The sequence below is a fragment of the Rhinolophus sinicus genome, linkage group LG02 (genome assembly GCF_036562045.2).
Source record: "Rhinolophus sinicus isolate RSC01 linkage group LG02, ASM3656204v1, whole genome shotgun sequence".
Classification (NCBI taxonomy): domain Eukaryota; kingdom Metazoa; phylum Chordata; class Mammalia; order Chiroptera; family Rhinolophidae; genus Rhinolophus; species Rhinolophus sinicus.
Window position 1 is genome coordinate 44,329,001 of NC_133752.1, and position 17,518 is coordinate 44,346,518.

The following is a 17,518-nucleotide window of genomic DNA, read 5'->3' on the forward strand; positions in this document are numbered from 1 at the left end:
ATTGTCACCAAAATTTGTTGATTTATTGATAATAGCCATTCTGACAGGTATGAGGTGATAGCTCATTGTGGTTTTAATTTGCATTTTCCTAATGATTAGTGATATTGAGCATCCTTTTCATGTCTACTGGCCATCTGTATGTCCTCTTTGGAGAAATGTCTATTCAAGTCCTGTACCTATTTCTTAAATTGGATTGTTTGATTTTTCAGTATTAGGGTGTATGAGTTTCTTGTATATTTTGAATATTAACCCCTTATTAGATGTATCATGGGTGAATATCTTCTTCCGTTCAGTATGTTGTCTTTTTGTTTTGTTCGTGGTTTCCTTTGCTGTGTAAAAACTCTTTAGTTTGATGTAGTCCCAATTTGTCTGATTTTTTCTTTTGTTTCCCTTGCCCAAGGAGACATATCCAAAAAAAATATTACTAAGAATGATGTAAAAGAGTTTACTGCCTATGTTTTCTTCTAGAAGTTTTATGGTTTAGGGTTTTACATTTTGAGTTTAATCCATTTTGAGTTTATTTTTGTATATGTTATAAGAAAGTGATTCAGTTTCATTATTTTCCATGTGTCTGTCCAGCTTTCCCAACACCATTTATTGAAGAGACTGTCTTTACTCCATTGTATATTACTGAATCCTTTGTCATAGATTTATTGACCATATAGCTGTGGATTTATTTCTGGTTTTTCTATTCTATTCTATTGATCTATGTATCTGTTTTTATGCCAGTACCATGCTATTTTGATTATGATAGCCTTCTAGTGTAGTTTGATATCAGTTAGTGCGATAACTCCAACTTTGTTCTTTCTCAAGATTGCCTTGGCTATTTGGGAGCTATATAAGTTTTAGAACGATTTGTTCTAGTTCTGTGAAAAATACCATTAGTATTTTGGCAGGAATTGCATTGAATCTGTGGACTGCTTTTGATACTATGGACATTTTAATGATGTTAATTCTTCCTCTCCATGAGCACAGAATATCCTTCCATTATTTTTATCTTCTTCAATTTCTTTCTTCAATGTCTTATTGTTTCCCTAGTACAGGTCTTTTACCTCCTTGGTTAAATTTAATCCCAGGTATATATTTTTTGATGCAATTGTAGATGGGATTATTTTCTTAATTTCTTTCTGATAGTTTGTTATTGGTGTATAAAATGAAACCAATTTCTGAATATTAATTTTGTATGCCACTACTTTACTGAATTTATAAACTATCAGTTCTAATAGTTTGTTAGTGGAGTTTTTATGGTTCTCTACATATAGAATAATGATATCTGCAAATGATGACAGTTTTCCTTTTTCTTTTCCAATTTGGATTACTTTTATTTAACTTTCTTGTCTGATAGTTGTGGCTGGGACTTCTAATACTACGCTGAGTAAAAGTGGTGAAAATGGACATACTTGTTTTATTCCTGATCTTAACAAGGAAAATGCTTTTAACTTTTCACATTGAAATAGCTGTTGGCTTATAATATATGGCCTTTATTATGTTGAGATATGTTCCCTCTATTTCCACTTTGCTGAGAATTTTTATCACAAAATGGATTCTGTATTTTGTCAAATGCTTTTTCTGCCTCTACTGACATGATCATATGACTTTTATTCATTTTTTATATGGTACATAAGGTTAATTGATTTGTGGATATTGAACCAATCTTGTATCCCAGGAATAAATTCCACTTGATCATGGCATATGATCTTTTTAAAGTATTGCTGAATTCCGTTTGCTAATGTTTTGTTGAGGATTTTTGCATCTAGTTCATCATGGATATTGGCCTGTAATTTTCTTTTTTTGTAATGTCTTTGTCTGGTTTTGGAATCAATGTTGGCCTTGTAAAATGAGCATGGGAGCCTTCCCTTCTCTTGAATTTTTTGGGAATAATTTGAGAAGGATGGGTGTTAATTTTTCTTTGAATGTTTCATAAAATTTACCTGTGAAGTCATCTGGTCAGGAATTTGGTTGGTTAAAAGTTTTTTTGACTACTGATTCAATTTCACTAGTAGTTATCAGTCTGTTCAGATTTTTTCTTTCTTTTTCATTCAGTCTTGGAAGAGTTGTAGGTTTCCAGGAATTTATCTATTTATTGTAGGGTGTCCAATTTGTTGGCATGTAATTGTTCATAGTATTTCCTTATCCTTTTCTCTATTTCTGTGGTGTCAATGGTTGCATCTTTCACTTCTGATTTATTTATCTGGGTCCTCTCTCTTTTTTCTGGACAAGTCTGGTTAAACATTTATCCATTTTGGTTATCTTTTCAAAGAACCAGCTCTTTGTTTCATTGATCTTTCGTATTGCTTTTTAGACTCTATTTTATTTCTGCTCTAATATTTATTATTTCCTTTCTCCTACTCACTTTGGACATTGTTCTTCTTTTTCAGGTCCCTTTAGGTGTAAGGTTAGATTGTTTATTTGATATTTTTTCTTGTTTGTTGAGATAGGCTTGTACTGCTATGAATTTTTCTCTACTTTAGCTGTGTCCCATAGATTTTTGAAACATATTTTCATTTTCATTTGTTTCAAGGGATATTTTGATTTCTTCCTTGATCTCTTTGTTAACCCATTCATTGTTTAGTAGCATGTCATTTAGTCTCCATGTATTTTTGTAATATTCAGGTTTTTTTCTTCTTATTGATTTCTACTTTTATACCATTGTGATTGAAGAAGATGCTTGATATGATTTCAGTCTTCTTAAATTTGTTGAGACTTGTTTTGTGGCCTAACACATGGTCTATCCTGGGAAATGTTTCATGTGCACTTGAAGAGAATGTACTAGTATATCCTGCTGCTTTTTGGTGAAATGTTCTAAAAACGCCAAATAAGCAGTCTGGTCTAATGTGTCATTTAAGACCACTGTTTCCTTGCTGATTTTCTATCTATTGGTGTCAATGGGGTGCTAAAGTCCCCTACTATTGCTGCATTACTATAGCTTTCCCTCTTTATGCCCATCAATATTTGCTTTATATATTTAGGTGGTCGTACATTGGACACATAAATTTTTTCAAGGGTTATATTCTCTTGTTGGATTGATCTTTTTATTATTATGAAATGTTCTTCTTTGTCTCTTGTTAGATATAAGTATTGTTACCCAAGCTTTTTTTCTGTTCCATTTGCTTGAAATATCTTTTTCCACTTGGTCATGGTGTATAATTACTTTTATGCATTGTTAGATTTGATCTGCTAGTATTTTGTTGAAAATTTTGCATCTATGTTCATGAGAATTATTAACCTATAATTTTATTTTGTAGTAACGTTTTTACCTGGTTTTGATATTAAAGTAATGCTGACCTCATAGAATGAGTTGAGAAATTTCCCTTGTGCTTCTATATTCTGGAAGGGACTGTAGATAATTGGCATAAATTATTCTTCAATGTTTGGTAGAATTCACCAGTAAACACATCTGGGCCTAGTGCTTTCTGTTTTGGAAGATTATTAATTATTTATTTAATTTGTTTAATAGAAATAGGCTTATTCAGATTATCTATTGCTTCCCGTGTTGATTTAGGCAGAATGTATTTTTCAAGGCATTGGTCCATTTCATCTAAGTTATCAAATTTGTGGGCATTGAGTTGTTTATAGTATTTCTTTTTTAAATCTTTTTAATGTCCATGTGTTCTGTAGTGATGTCTCTTCTTTCAATTAGCAATTGTGCCTCCCCACTTTTTGAAGCATACTCTTCACTTGGCCTCTGAACATTGGCCTCTGAACTCCAAAACATTGGAGTATTTCTTCTCATTTGTCTTCTTTCTACTTCATGTTAACAAATTCTGTTGGCTCCATCTTCTAAATAAATCTAGATCCCAGACACCCATGAGCACCTCTACCACTCTAGTGCAGTCACAATCTTTACTCATCAAGATACTGCAAGAGGCTAAGCTCCCTCTCACTACTCTTTACCCCTCTATTCTATTTTCAACAAAGTACCTAGAGTAAGCCTTCAAAATATAAACTTGATCATATTATTATTCTTCTGCTTAAATCATCCAAAGCCATCACAGTTTACTCAGAGGAACACCAAGGCCCTCAAAATAGTGTCCTATTTGCACCACAGCCTGGTCAAGCCCCAAACCCATTCTCTTGCTAGCCCCATCTCCCAGTTTTCCCCCTTCACTCACTCCACTCTTTCTTTCCTTTTCTTTTCTTTTTCTTTTTGTTGTTGTTGTTGTTGTTTTTTTAGGTCCAAATCCAAACTTCTCACCATGGTCTACATGTTATCTAAGTTTGTCTTCAAGTGCTCTCCTTGTTTGACTCTCTTACTTGGTGCATACTATATTGCTTCTTGTTTTTTCTCAAACAATAAGTCTATCCTATATCAGGGCCTTTGTACCAGCTTTCCCCTCTGCCTGGGCTGTTCTTTCACCATATAGCTGCAAGTCTTATTTCCGAATCCTTCAGACCTCTGCTCAAATATTAAGTTAGTGCAAAAGTAATTGCAGTTTAAAAGATTAAAAATAATTGCAAAAACCACAATTACTTTTGCACCAACCTGAATACTATTTGATCAACGAGGTATTTTTTTCTCATCCTATGCAAAATAACAGCCCTATTATCACTTTTACATTTCTCCATAGAAATTAATACTATCTGAATATGTGTTTATTTCCTGTCCCTCCCTCAGAGATCTGAGGGGTCAGGAAAAGCTTTCTGAGAAAGTAGTACTTCAGCTGAGACCTGAGTAGGAGTAAACCACCCCAAAAAATAGAAAGAAGCACATTCAGGCAAAAGGGTCAGAAAGTGTAAGGCGTTGGATCTAGAAAAGGCAGACCTAGGAAACATTTGTATTGTAAAAGGAGCATGTAAGTCATGGTAAGTACTTCCTATTTCATCCTTAGCACAATGAAAGATTTAAGTGGTAGGATGATATAATTAGAATTTCATTTTGAGAAGAGGCTTGTAACTATTTTGAAGAAGAACTGGATTCAGAAGAAGCCAAAGAGGTATAGGAACGTGAAAGATTCTTGCAATGACAGGTGTACATGTGCCATATGGTGGCTCTTAAGGTCCATCATGTAGGGTGGCCTGCTTGTTCAGTTGTTAGAGTGCAGTGCTCATAACACCAAGATCGTCGGTTCAATTCTCTCATGGACCAGTGAGCTGCACCCTCCACAACTAGATTGAAAACAATGACTTGACGTGGAGCTGATGGGTCCTGGAAAAACATACTGTTCCCCAATACTACCCAATAAAAATTTTTTTAAAAGATTCATCATCTATGGTATTAACACCTGAATCTATTTCAGTCCCTGTTCCAAATTTCTCCTCCCACTTATTTTGAGATAGTCATGCTTTTCCTTGATTTGGTATTAGCCATTTATAATACCTTTAAAATACAGATTTAACTTTTCTATGAATATATGAATTTTGTTTCATCTTTAAGTATGCAATCAAAAATTATACCTGTTTAAAAATTATTTTAATCAGCTGAGGCTTTGGATGTGGGGAGTAGGTAGGGAATTTGTCCCAGAATCCCATTAAGAGCATGCCCTGCTGTTGTAAAGAGAAATCAGTGCAAGTGGAAAGGGAAAATATAGCATAGATTTCCAATTTCCTGCATTTTATTGTGAATGTATTCATGTCTACATTCCACAAGGGGATAATTTTCTCTTACAGGATAATGATGTCCATGAGATGGAGTTCTAAGGGGATATTTCTACAGTAAAACAAATTTTGTAAACGTTTCCATTCATTTTTTTTCTACAAATGAAAGTAACAAAATAATACCCTATGTCCTTGATAATTCCAATTCTAATGCTTTTAATTGGCAGCTCCTTCTGTAATATGTACAGATTATATTTTCTACTTTCAACCTTTCAGCCACCTGAGTCTTTCATTTTTTAAAACCATACAGTGGCCTAGAGAACATCTGTGAGGGACTGGTTCATAATAACTGAACCAGTAACTGCCTTATCAAGTAAATTTTATATAATTAGGAGCGTAGCATGTAATCTTATATCAAGGACATTTTGATTTAGTAAGAGGCTAGTAGAAGTTTTGCCTTATCCCTAGTGATCTATTTTTACATGTTAAAATACGACTACACATAAAATTCTGAGAAATAAAATATTTTGTTTTACTGAGTGTGTGTGTGTGTGTGAGTGTGTGTGTGAAATTTTTTTTAGCAGGTATAGTCTTTGATTTCATACTTAAAGATGAATCTTAAAATTGTATAGTCATGGAAAAGTTAACTCTGGAATTAAAGTTGGTGTATTTGTTATCACTCTATGAAGAGTTAGAATACAACACAGTTGTTTAAAGGCAAAAACTACACTGAAAAGAATTTAATCTTTTTAAAAAACATAAATTACATACTGTAGTTTTCAAATGATGCTGAATGTTATCCCAAGGAAGATGAAAAGGGTACCAATTTCCTCAACTGCCCAGCTAGAGCTATTCACTCAAGAGTTACCTGCCTTGTTAAATGAGTTTTCAGGTAAAATTTCATTTGAAGAATGCATTCTACAGACTTAAATGTTCCAGAGTTATTTGAAAGATTTAATAAGATATTTTATGTAAAGGCAAGTTATGCAGTACTCAGTAAATATTAACTCTCTTTCTTCCTTCCTTTTTCCTTCCTGCTTCACATGCCTCTCTTTCCCTTTTTATGATCCTTCACTCATAGATATTATCAAGTTCTAAATAATAATTTTATATATAAATAAAATAGAGAAATAGAACTATTTGATAATGAAAAAGAATCTGACCACATATAGCATTAAATAAATCCTTTGATATGATACATAGATTTTATTCCCCATAAACAAAATTCAGAAAAATTTCTGCTAATTTGATCTTTCTAATTGCTTAGATTTTCTATAAATCAGTTATTGCCATAACTGGCTTCAATGCCAAAGTATCACAATAGAGCTATGAATATTCAATCCTGATCGTGAAAATGTCTTAAATTGTCAATATATATATATATATATATATATATATATATATTTATTAACAATAGATACGATTAATGATGTATTGATCAATGGAAAGAAAGGATACAAATAGTGCATATGTGTCAGTTATTTTAATCTCCCAGCATTAATTCTCCTCCGCAATATTATTTTTGTTACCTTATAATCTCTGGTGTCCACCAACCATATGGAAGATGAGATCCTCTCTTATATCTTCTTATATTGGTCAAAGATGAGCACATGATCTAAGCTGAGCCACTAGAAGCTCACTCCAGCACTTGAACTTTGGGTGTTTGACATAGGAACATGTTAGGATAGCTGGATGTCTGGTCATTTCAGCAACCATGATACAGTGGCAGCAATGCTGGCGGTGGACCTGAGCTGAGCTATTCTGCAGTGTGACCATGGCTGTTCCAGTGATTCATAGCTAGCTCCCTTGGTTCCTCCCCATTCTCTCTGTCTTGTCCTCTAGTCCCCAGGTGAGTCTGTGGGGATCCCATTTCATTCCAATAAACTCTCCCTCTTCTTCACAATTTTTCCCCCTATAAGTTAACCGTACTAGGGTTTTGTCGTTTAAAACTAAGACCCTTGATACAGAAATCGCAACTGAGTGGGGTTAACATTAAGAGACTCATTAAAAATGTGGGTGTAGCTAAGCCAAGGAGGTTGGGAGGAGGCCATTGGGACACCTCTATGCAGTGGTTGGAAGCTAACAGTTATTAGGATGTTATAATGTGTTATCTACTGGTTACATCCTTCAATAAATCCCTACGTGAAAAAGATAATAGTTTTTACTAGCATCTGAAAGCAGAGGAAAGGAAGTAGGACCTTGCTTAGAAAAACACTACCTTTGATATCTGTTCAGTCGCCTGAGAGTCTAGTACCTGGGACCCTGAAAGACTGGCAAAGCAAGTGAGAGTGCTAGTAAAGGGGGGAGCGATTCCGGATATGATCACAGCTCAGGAGAATGCTATTGTTCCCTGTTCCCCCATTCAAGCCTCTGCTAATTAGTTCCTACTCATAAGAAAGGAAAAGCCTAATCACTCCCCTTGAGAAGAAGCCATTCACATACAGCCTGCAGAGAGAAAGGATTTTCATGGGACTTTCTTGCACCAGCTTATCATTTTCAATTCCTGAAAATGAAAGTCACTAACGCTGTGGTCTCAAACTTTAACATGCACCAGAATCACCTCAAGGGTTTATTACACCATAGATGGCTGGGTCCCACCCTCAGAGTTTCTGAGTAGGTTTAAGGGGGGTAAGAATTGACATTTCTGACAGGTTCTCAGATGATGTTGCCACTGGTCTAGGAACCATACTTTGAGAACCACAACACTAGAAGAATGAGCAAAGTAGGGAAAGAGAATCATCGCCAAAGAAGCAGATGGCTACCACTGGACTTCAAGATCGCAACTCATCAAAATCACTGACTTTCGTTGTTGGCTATGAAACACATAGCCTGCATGCCTCAAAACTTTTAATGGAGATTTATTGCCAAATAAACTCCAAGGTTGTGATTTCTTAGGTCTTCAATGTAATATCTAATGTCCTTAATAGGAAATAAGCAGCACAGGGAGAGGGGTGATATACTCACTGCCCATCTCAGAGATGGCTGTGGAGGACAGTAGATGAGAAACATCCTCCCACAGAACCAAACCAGAGGTGAGCAGATGGGCAAGCTAAGGAACGTACAGGTCAGGCAGTCCTGTCATGTCATGGATATCATATTTGCTATGTACCAGTCATCCCTATATGATGTCTCCTTTTTTCCAAATGAGAGTCTGTATTTCAGTTCTTCTTTTCTGTACCATTATATGTGTTACATATAGATGTGTCCACTTAGCCATAAATCAATAATTCATGAGATACTATATTTGTACTTAATGAAAAGGAATGCACCTCATCAAAGGTCAACTGCTCAATATCTGAAGAGCCCCCCAAAACAACCTATGCTAAAAGAAAATCAAGCATGTTCCTTACCACAGTAAAGGAAACCTTGATGGAATATTAGTAGTGTTTCAGACAAAGTCAAAGGCAGAATATTTATTAGGGTTTACTATATCTGGGGAAAATTCAATGTGAGGGCCACATGGGAATTGGGCCAAGTCTGTTATAGAATTGTTTAGGATTGGTGGACCCAGCAAGGGGAAAGTTTTGAAGCAAGTCTTGAAGAGTAAACAGTCTAATGGCCACAATTGAGTGATCTATTAAGATACCCTAGTGAGGGGAAGTTCTGAAAAGTTATTTGCTGTTTTACAAGTATCTTTCGGGCAAGACTCTACTGGAATAATGGAGATAGTCAAATACAAGTCATGTTACTGTAGACCATAAGCTGTGTGATTATATGTGGTTTGGGTTCTTACCAGAGCTCCTAGAACTTGCATTCAGTAACTGGGTTAATTTTTCCATTTTGATTTTTGAGGTCAGGGATGTGTATTCCATGTAAACTTGGGCATGTTTTAAACCATGTGTTGAAAACAAGAGTATATATGGCTACTGGGTAGTCTAAGGAGTAAACTGCAGTGGACATTTGTGTTTGTCTCCAGACTCTATTTCTTCTTTTCAAATAGCACCTGATTTCCATTTGGGATTCATATAGTTGCAGAGAAGCTGACCCCTCTCTTGGAGTCCTGTGGAGGATGTGACAATAACTAAGAGATGAACACATTTAATTCCCTTCCTAGTGACAAGTCTTTATGCTGACTGATTCAGATGTATTACCTAAGCCTACCTTATCAGAATGAATCTTGGAACAATTGCTGAGAATGCTCCGGTAAAGATATTCTTTCTTGATCTGGATGGCATGGTGATTGCATATGAGCTATAACAGCTTCAGCCATTTTGCTAGCCTCAGAGAAGCCAGTGTAGGGACAAAGGCAACAACTCAGAGGAAGATAAAGCAGAGAGAACTCCTAAGAAATGCAAGCCTCTGACTCTTGGATGCCCCCTAAATTTTCTCAGTGCTTCAGATGACCTCCCCACCCTACCAAGGACAAAGCAAGGACATCAAAATCAGATTTTTTTTTCACATTGCTTCCTTCTTCCTCACTTTCTCTTCGTTCCTTAACTGCAGTGTGAGAAGCACTCTCTACTTCTTCCTGTCTTACGGGAACTGCTTTGATGTTACAATCTTTTTTGCATATACTGAATGTCTTACAATAAACAATTATGATATGAGTCATATGTAGGTGTCTTGATAGGTGAAAGTATTTGAATTCCAAGAAAAAAATGTTTCATTCTCTAAAAATTCTAGTATTCAAGTCAATTGTTTCACTGGGTGCTCAAAAATGTCTAATTTGATATTTAAAGCTGAGCAATCATTTCTGTGTGTTAGTGTACTTGTGCTGTTCTGTCATAACACTCATCTCAACTTGTAACAAAAATTACTTGGGGTGATTATTTGTTTACTCTCAATTCCTTTCACTAGACTGTAAATTTTCTGAAGGCAGAGACTGTGCCTGAGTTTTCCTTTCCTTTCTTTCTTTAACTATTTATTAAGCAGAGTCTTTCCATGACAAAAATTACATGTTAATATTTATTAGCAAACAAATGTTTCTTAAATAAATAAACAGTTGGCGAAATAAAAAACATAAAATCATCATATGTCTGTTAGTTACAAATCTGAATTCATCATCTTCTCTTATTTTAGGAACAACACATAATTATTAAGGGACAAGTTGACAGTAAAGGAAAGGAAAGAAGAATAGGAGAGAGGAGAACTAAAATTGAGGAAGGTACAAAAAAGAGGATCAATGAAGGTCACAGGCCTAGGGAGCCCAGTGCTGCCAGAAAAAAAAAAAAATAAATAGCATTATTGAGAAGCAGGACCATAGCTGCCATACTATATCTAGGCATGGATATAATTACATATTGAAACAGACATTTGTTTACAAGAGTCTGACTTTCCCAAGGCTAGAAATATATGGAATCAAATGTGAAACTTTCTCCTCGACCTTACTGCCTTCCTTGTTCCTGGTATGCACGGCAACTGTCTGCAAAGTCTTGAACTAATCAATAGCTATGCTTACTTTTGACTACCTGTCCCCCAATTGTAAAATGATTAAACAAAGGCTGACATCATCACATTGTTCCAGAGAATTTGTGTTCTTGTCTGAAGGTGCATGGAGATCAGCTCTGGTCAGTTCTCAGAATATGAAAAGATGATGCAGAACTTGTCCACAAGACACAATTCCTTCCATAGTATCCATGCTACAGTTTCTAGTCAAAAAATGAGACTGACTCCTTTAAAATAACATTAAAAATTGACAAATATGGTGGCATAAATTTCCTGATTTAAAACTATATTACAAAGCCATAATAATCAAAACAGCATGATACTGACATAAACCAAACACAAAGACCAGTGGAACAGAATCAAGAGTCCATAAATAAATCCACACATATACAGTCACTAATCTTTGACAAAGTTTCCAAAAACACACAATGGGTAAAGAATAGTCTCTTCAATAAATGGTAGTGATAAAACTAGATATCCATATTTTTAAAAAAAAAATGAAATTGGACCCTTATCTTACACTATCCACAAAAATTAACTTGAAATGTAATATCTAAACTTTAAACTCCTTGAAGAAAACATAGGCCTTGGCAATACTTTTTTTGGATATGACACCAAAAGCACAGGCAACAAAAGCAAAAATAAACAAGTGGGACTACATCAAACTAAAAGCTTCTGCACAACAAAGGAAACCATCAATAAAATGGACAGGCAACCTACAGAATGGAGAAAATACTTGCAAATCATATATCTGTAAGGGGTAATATTCAAAACATATAAAGAATTCATACAACTCAATAGTAAAACACACACACACACACACACACACACACACACAAATAACTGGATTTAAAAATGGACAAAGGAATTAAAGAGACATTTTTCTAGTGACGACATGCAAATGGCTAATGGATACATGAAAAAGTGCTCAACATCACTGATAATCAGGGAAATGCAAATCAAAAGATAATGAGATATCACCTCACACCTATTAGGATAGCAAGTGTTGATGAGGTGGTGAAGAAAAGAGAACATTTATACACTGTTTGTGGGAATGTAAGTTGGTACAGCCATTATGAAAAATGATATGAAAGTTCCTCAAAAAATTAAAAGTAACATATGATCCAGCAATCTCCCTTCTGGATATATAGAAAGGAAATGAAATCAGTGTCTCGAAGACTCTTCTACTCTCCCATGTTTATTGCAATGTTATTCACAGTAACCAAGATATGGAAACAACTTAAGTGTCTATTAACAGATGAATAGATTTTTAAAAAAATGTGTGGACTTTAAAAAAGTCAAGCTCATAGAAGTAGACAGTAAAATAATGGTTCCCAGGTTTTCCAGTGAGGGCGAATTAGAGAGATGCTAGTCAAAGGGCACACCTTTTAGTTATAAGATGAATCATTCTGGGGGAGCTAATGTTTAGCATGGTTATTACAGTTAATAAAACTATATTGTATTCTTGAAATTTGCTAAAGAACAGATCTTAAGTGTTCTCACCACACATGTAAAACATGGTAATTATTTGAGGGGATGAATGTGTTCATTAGATTGATTGTGGTAATCATTTCACAATGTATATGTGTATCAAACCATCACGTGGTACACTTGAAATATATACAGTTTTTATTTGTCAATCATTTCTCAATAAAGCTGGGAAAAAGAGAGAGAAAGTGACAAATGCCATGCATGATAAACACAGAAAACTTTGGACACACATATAATAGAAGAAAAACAGGATAAAACCACCTATTAAAAAATCCAGGTATGATGTCAGAAACATGGAGGTGTGAGGGGTCACCTTGATTTCTCCCCTTGAAGTTATAGTAAGATGAACAGCCATAATTCAACAAAGGATTCCCTGTGCAACACACAAACACATCTGAGAGAGCCGCACATCAAAACATCCGAAGGTGGCAAATGGGGGCGAACAGGGGAGGATGGAAGGGAGAAGTGCAGAGACACGGAGCCATGGGACACAGCCCGGAGCTTACTGTGGTCCTGGGAGAGGGGAGGATTCAAACTGCAGGTGTACTCTCTGTGGCCCCCAAGTATTACTACATGAGAGAGCAGTTTATGATATGGCTGAACCCAGCGATCGGAGCAGAGACCTTGGGGCAAAGACTGAATACATGAGTGTGACAGCTGTGATCTAACAGTCCTCACTCACTGGCAGACAGAAAATAAAGGCAAGAAGTTTGACCTCCTCCCGGCAATCTCCTAGACCTCGCCTCTCCAGCACACTTCCAGTGCTAGCAGCAAGCTCCAGAACAAACGGTAGCAGCTTCTGGTTAAAGAGCAAAATATCTACAGCCCTCAGAACGGGAGAGAGACTTCCTGAGCAGAGGAGCTCACTGCAGCTAATTCCAGTAAAAAAAAAAAAAAAAAAAAGAGGAGATACAGGGCCAAGAGAGCTGTGTTCTGGCAGTCATCATTACCCAGAGGAGAGCAAAGACAAAAACACACAATCTCCCTCTCCCAGCCCACCCCACCCCCACCTTTCACTGCTGGTCCCAGCAAGGGCTCCCAGAACTATTGAGGCACACAGGTTGAATCTGGCTGCAGGAAACGTTCTGGGATTTCAGGGGCTCAGAACCCCATTGCACACCACATCCTCCCACAGGGGTATGGGGGTGGTGCCCAGAGACCAAGGCAACCTGGTGACAGGGGAGACAATCACCTCTCCAGTGAATCTTCCACCACAAGAAGGTGGAACAGGGCAAGAGAAAATAAAACTCCCCAGTGCTACCTACTGGAAAACAAAAGAAAGACCTATTCCTATCAACCTGCTACAGAATTCATTTCATAGATGCCCAGAAAGAGAAATAATCCATCAATTATTAGGTTGGTGCAAAAGTAATTGCAGTTTAACAGGTTAAAAATAATTGCAAAAACCGCAATTACTTTTGTACCAACCTAATATTATGAATCACCAAGGTAACAAGGCAGCTTAGAAAGAAAATGAAAAATCTCCAAAAATATACACAAATCAATCAATGTGATACATCACATAAACAAAATAAAAGATAAAAATCGTATGATTATATCAATAGATGCAGAAAAAGCATTTGATAAGATATAACATTCATTTATGATTAAAACCCTTATAAAATGGGTATAGAAAGAAAGTACCTCAATATAATAAGGCCCATATATGACAAACTCTCAGCTAATATCATACTTAATGGTGAAAAACTGAAAGCTTTCCCGCTAAGATCAGGAACAAGAAGAGATGCCCCCTCTCACCACTGTTATTCTACGTAGTGTTGGAAGTCCTAGCCAGAGCAATCAGGCAAGAGAAAGAAACACAAGGCTTCCAAATTGGGAACAAAAAAGTTAAATTGTCGCTTTTTGCAGATAACATGATTCTTTATATAGAAAACCCCAAAGACTCCAACCAAAAACTGTTAGAAACAATAAACAAATACAGCAAAGTTACAGGATACAAAATCAGTGTACAAAATCTTGTTTTCCTTTATAGTAACAATGAAATTTCAGAAAAAAAAGATGGAAAAAAATTCCTTTGGCAATTGCAACAAAAAGAATAAAATACCTAGGAATAAACTTAACAAAGAATGTAAGGACCTATACCCTGAAAACCAGAAGACATTATTAAAAGAAATTGAAGAAGATACAAAGAAATGGAAAGATATTCAGTGTTCATGGATAGGAGGAATCAACATAATTAAAATGGCCATATTACCCAAGCAATATACAGATTTAATGCAATCCCTATCAAAATCCCAAATGGCATTTTTTAAAGAAATTGACCAAAAACTCATCAGATTTGTATGGAATCTCAAAAGACCTCAAATAGCCACAGCAATCCTGACCAAAAAAGAAAAAGAAAAAAAAAAGGGGGGGGGGGGGCAAAAAAAGGCTCAGGTTTCACACTCCCTAAAGCAACAATAATCAAAACAGCATGGTATTGGCAGAAAAACAAAAACACAGACTAATGAAATAGAATTGAGAACCCAGAAATAAGCCCACATATATATGGGCAGATAATTTTTGACAAAGGAGCCAAAAGCATACAATGGAGAAAAGAAAGTCTCTTCAATAAATGGTGCTGGGAAAATTGGAAAGCCATGTACAAAAAAAATGAAACTAGACTGCTATCTGTCACCATATACCAAAATTAACTCAAAATGGATCAGAGACCTAAACATAAGAACTAAAATAACAAATCGCACAGAAGAATGCATAGGTACTAAACTTATGGACCTTGGGTTCAGAGAGGATTTTATGAATTTGATCTCAAAGGCAAGGGAAGTAAAAGCAAAAATAAATGAATGGGACTATATTAAACTAAAGGCTTCTACACAACAAAAGAAACCATCATCAAAACAAACAGGCAACCAACCAAATGAGAGAAGATAGTTGTACACACCTGCAATAAAGGGCTAATACCCAAAGTATATAAATAACACGTACAACTCAGCAGCAATAATAACAACAACAAAAAAATAAAACAAGCAATCCAATTTAAAAATGGGCAGGCGACCTGAACAGATACTTCTCCCAAGGAGACATACATACAGCCACAAATATATGAAAAGGTGCTCAACTTCACTATTATGGAAATAAAAATCAAAACCACAATGAGATACCACCTCACATCTATTAGAATGGCTATTATCTACAAGACAAGTAATAACAAATGTTGGCAAGGTTGTGGAAGAAAAAGAACCCTCATATACTGCTGGTGGAAATGTAAATTGGTATAGCCATTATGGAAAACAGTACAAAGTTTCCTCAAAAAATTAAGAATTGAAATACCATATGACCCTGCAATCCCTCTTCTGGGTATCTACCCAAAAAAATCTGAAAACATTTATTTGTAAAGATATATGCTTATAAAGATAAACCCCTATGTTTGTTGCAGCATTATTCACAGTGGCCAAGATATGGAAACAACCAAAGTGCCCCTCGATAGACAATTGATAAAGAAGACGTGATATATATATATATATATATATATATATATATATATATATATATATATATATATGGTGGAATATTACTCAGCCATAAGAAAAGATGAAATACTTTCATTTGGAACAACATGGATGAATCTTGAGATTATCATACTAAATGAAGTAAGTCACACAGAAAAAAATTAAGAACCATATGACTTCACTCATATGTGGAATATAAAACTGACACCAACAAATGAACAAGACAAACAAAAATTCATAGACAATAGTTTAATGGTTACTAGGGGGTACAGGGGTAGGGGAATGTTAGAGGAGGATAAAAGGGGTCAAATACATGGTAATGGAAGGAGAACTGACTCTGGATGGTGAACACACAATGCAATACATAGATGATGTATTATAGAATTGTACACTTGAAACCTATATAATTTTACTCACCAATGTCACTCCAATGAATTTAATGAAAAAATACAAAGATAACCATCTTTCTTTGTGTGTATGACTATAATTTTAAGACATGTTTTTATTATAACTGCTTAGATACTGCCCAGAAATCTTTTTTACTTGCTTCTCAATTACTTCTTATATTCCTGTCAAATTTAAAACTCTGTTGTTATTTAAATACACCATGATATCGGATGACTAAATCCCAGGCAAAACAGAGCAAATAAAGAATGCCAACACTGTATGTGGTACCTTAAAATAGTCTAGAAGATAATTAAGACACTTTTAATAATGTTATTCTCAAATACAGTATTACTGAATTGAACATTAAAAAGGATTCAGAATCAAATAAGAAATCCCAAAGAATTGAGCTTCTTTCAATTCTGCTGACTCTGGCTTTTAAATACTGCAATGACAGCTGAGACATGTTTCTACATCTATATTTCCACATCCAATATTTCCTTACTACCTACCCCTCACAAGCTGTACATAATTCCCACAAATAATTCTACTCTTAAATGGATTTATTTTTTCATCTGCCTAAGGCACTGTACATTGTTAATAAAAATATACTAAATGGAAAAACTGAAATAGACCTAAGACGTCACCTAACTTTTCTGATTCACAAACTGGAGATTTTTTGCAGTTTAATTAATTTGGTGTAGGTGCCAAACATTTTATTTGATTGTTATTTAATGTGAGGATAACTCAATGACGTTTCCATTAGAAAACACTCAGGCTCATAAAACAATCACAGTTTTACATCAGTGAATAATTCTTCCTTGAGATTACTCAAAGTATTATATTTGACATTTGGACATTATTAGCTTTTAAGGACTGAAATAGTTTATTATCCTTCTTTTTACAGTTTATGTTTTTACTTATTTAAAAAAAAACCCTGTTGCTGTTATTGTTTTTAAATACACCCTTTTCATCATATTTGAGGCTTCTGCAATCAAGGCCTAATTTGGTTACAGTTGTCTCCTTCCCCTTTTCCCAACTTGAAAATGAATAACTACTTTAATCTTCTCTAGCTTGTACATGAAAGTTCACACATAAATAATTAGTCCCCTCAAGCATGTATTTTTAAACTTTTAATTATAATTAAAGATTACTGGCTTCATTTGTGTAAGCTATTCACTCTTAAGTAGTTTAAAGTGAACTCATAATACATATGCCATTAAACTGCATTTGATAAGAAACTGAACACTGCA